The 3579-nt window shown below is 45.7% G+C and overlaps 2 non-coding genes across 2 annotated transcripts; both read left to right on the top strand.

The window, feature by feature from the left end:
• On the top strand, positions 1 to 72 carry trnam-cau. The gene has a single exon. It is a non-coding gene; the product is annotated as a tRNA-Met (tRNA).
• Positions 73 to 1204: 1132 nt separating this feature from the next.
• Positions 1205 to 1276, top strand: trnad-guc. The gene has a single exon. It is a non-coding gene; the product is annotated as a tRNA-Asp (tRNA).
• Positions 1277 to 3579: the final 2303 nt, after the last annotated feature.

Genomic DNA, 3579 nt, shown 5'->3' with positions numbered 1-3579 from the left:
AGCAGAGTGGCGCAGCGGAAGCGTGCTGGGCCCATAACCCAGAGGTCGATGGATCGAAACCATCCTCTGCTATTCTTTCAATTGATATTTTTGAAAAATACCGCCAGCTCACACGTTCACACAACATATATTCAGTTTGATTCGGTGCAATCGTATTTCATTAGAAAGTTTCGTTTATTTGTATCATATTATGTGTTGTTGATCAGCGGGTAAATAGACAGCTGACGGAACTCGGTGTGAATCAATCGCCGGGACATGTAGAGATGTGACCGAATTGGTCGGAGGAATGTGGAATCGATTGTGATCAGGAAGCTGCATCGAATCGGGAAAAGGCGAGGGACGGGATTCTATCCGTGCCCCACTGACCAGCTCACAGGGAATAATAATGAATGGGATGGCGATGAAACAGATCAACAAGACGACATGTGGGAACAAAGATCTACACATGCTGGTTTATACCAAAAATAGACGGAAAGTGAAGGACTGACTCAGCGGGTCGGGCAGCGTCTCAGGAGAAGAATAATGGGTGACGTTTCGGATCGGGGCATTCTTAGGATAGAAGGCAGCCGTGCTCACCATTAGACCACACGGTTGCTTCGGCGAGTGGGGAACGGAACGGAACCGAACTCTGTGACTCGACCATAGTCCCGAAGCTGCCTTCTGATCGCAGTTCCGGTTGCCCGCGTTTTGAAAAGAGAAAGCGCCTCCTTATGAAATAATTCAACACAAGCATGTACTTGAACAAATGACTGGAAGGTGGAAGAAGCCGCGAGCACACGTCAGAGGACAAAGAGAAGTGAATGCCTGAAAGATGCACGTTTTCAGTAAAAGGAAAACTGACGGGATGAACATTTAATTCTCCAATTTTATAGAACCATCCGCCCCCCTCTCCCACCGCCAATCACACACACCCTGTGTCCACCTGGACTGAAACCCATTTCTCCGACCATGCTATCTCTGTTGCGACCACTCCCTAGACATCAGTCTGATTGTCTGAAGAGGGGTCTCGACCCGAAACGTCGTCCATTCCCTCTCTCCAGATATGCTGCCTGTCCCGCTGAGTTACTCCAGCATTTTGTTTCTACATTCGATTCAAACCAGCAACACCACTTGTTTCCTAAACATTACGCCTACCTCTCCTTCTAAACCCTCCGCTTCAAACTCCATTCCTTGCTCTCCTTCACGAGGCAGTGTTCACAGCGGTTCCTCGTTAGTATAGTGGTTAGTACCCCCGCCTGTCACGCGGGAGACCGGGGTTCAATTCCCTGACGGGGAGATGGTTTATTCTTTATACATGTAACCGGAATTCCAAGTTGTATTTTGAACATTTTAATTTATAAATGGGTACCACGATGGTGTGAGTAACGTGGCCTATCAGGCACCAACCTAGTCTCAGATGTCTCTAGGAAGGAAACGCTTAAATGAGTGATCTTGCAGGTGGTCTCATGATATACTGGCCCGTTCACTTTAGCCTAATCATTTTTTTAAACATCTACTTGTTTTTCTAAGCAGGGTTTGAAATGTGGTGCTGCTAATTTAGCTGACAACATTTCATTTGACAGAGTCTGTTTAACCCTTAAATCACGCGTGGGCAGAAATTCCCCAGCATCATGCCTGTAATGGAGGGCTGAGGTAAGGAGGGATTCAATAGGCTGCGTGTTTACTGGATTATAGACAGCCAAGGAGTGTCTTCTTTTTGTCTGTATAATTTAGAGATATCTGTAATCATGAAGGATATGTATAGGATAGACAATCCGAGCATTTCTCCCCGGAGCACGGGGGTGTAACTCTATACGAAACACGGAACAGTGAGAGGCAAACTGTTTAAAGGAGATCTAAGCGGAAGATTTGCTCGCAGAAGGTATTGGTTTTCTGGAAAATGCTTCCGCAGGAAGTACAATAACAATGTTTAAGGATGTGTGGGCTGGTACTTGGATAGGAGAGTCATCGGTGGATCAGGGCTTAATGCAAGCACATGGGGTGACAGTGGATGAACATCACAGTTGGGCCTCGTACCAATTCCTGCTAGGGTCCCTTTCCAGTCATCAGTATTGCCCTTTCCCTGGTATGCTCCACTACAAGCAGCTCTCAGAAACCATGTCTGACCCAGTACAAATTCTCCTCCTTGGGGTCCAGTACCAACCTGATTTTCCCAGTCTACCTGCATATTGATACATCCCACGATCACGGTAACATTGCCTGTCTTATATGCTGATTGTATATCCTGATGGAACGTGTACCCTGTATCCTGGATACTGTTTAGATTTTTGAAGATGTGATGAAAAACGTCGGTGAGGGCAGAGCAGTAGATTTTGCACACATGGATTTCAGTAAGGCATTCAACACGCTTCCGCATGGTAGGCTGCTCTGGTAGGTGAGATCGCATGGGATCCAAGGAGAGATATTTGAATTGATTGGCTTTGTGGTAGGAAACAGAGGGTGATGATGGAACGTTCCTTTTTGGACTGAAGGCCCGTCACCAGTGGTGTGCCACAGGGTTCTGTGCTGGGCCTGTTACTATTTGTCAACTACGTCAATGATTTGGGTAAGAACATACATGGCAAGATTAGCAAGTTTGCTGATGATACAAAGTGCTTGGTTTTACAGATAGTGAAGATGACTGTGAAAAGTTGCAGCAGAATCTTGATCGATTGGCAGGTGGGTTTAGGAATGGATGATGGAATTTAATACCGAGAAACGTGAGGTGTTGCATGTTGGGAAGTCGAACATGGGCAGGCCATACATGTTAGGGCTCTGGAGAGCGTTGCAAAGCAGAGGGATCTATGAGTGCAGGTGCATGGTTCCTTGAAGGTTGAGTCGTAAGCAGATAAAGTGGTCAAAATATATTTTAGTACATTGGCCTTCATCTGTCAAAGTATATAATATAGGGTATTGCGTATAGAAGTTGGAAGGTCATGTTGCAGTGGCATAAGACTTTGGTGAGACTGATTTAAGTATTGTGCTCAGTCTGGGCACCATGATAATGGAAATATTTTGTCAAGTTTGAAAGAGTACAGCAAAGATTCACGATGGTTTTGCTAGTACTGGCGGGTCTGAGCAATACGGGGAGATTAAGTCAGCTCGGACACTATTCCTTGCAGTGCAGTAGAGTAGATCGGATACTGTCTCTTGCCCAGTGTGGGTGAATCAATGATCAAAGGATATCGGATGAAGGTGAAGGGGAAAATATTTTAAGTGAGTCTTAGGGATATCTTTTTCACACAAAGGGTGGTAGGTGTATGGAACAAGCTTCCAGAGGAGGTCGTTGAGGCTGGGATTGTCCCAACATTTAAGAAACAGTTAGACAGTTACATGGATATGACAGGTTTGTAGGGATATGGACCAAATGTTGACAGGTGGGACTAGTGTAGCTGGAACATGTTAGCCGGTGTGGGCAAATTGGGCTGAGGGCGTGTTTCCACACTGTATCACTCTATCTCTTGACACTATGGCCTGTAAATAACTCCCATCAGGGTCTTTACACCCTTGAGACTATTCAACTCTACCCACGATTACTTTGCATCTTCTGATCCTATGTCACCCCGAGCTAAGGACCGAATTTAATTCTTACCAGCTGAG

This window comes from Amblyraja radiata, chromosome 37, assembly GCF_010909765.2.
Source record: "Amblyraja radiata isolate CabotCenter1 chromosome 37, sAmbRad1.1.pri, whole genome shotgun sequence".
Taxonomy (NCBI): domain Eukaryota; kingdom Metazoa; phylum Chordata; class Chondrichthyes; order Rajiformes; family Rajidae; genus Amblyraja; species Amblyraja radiata.
Note: the sequence above shows the minus strand (reverse complement) of the source record. Positions and strands in the feature narration are given on the sequence as shown.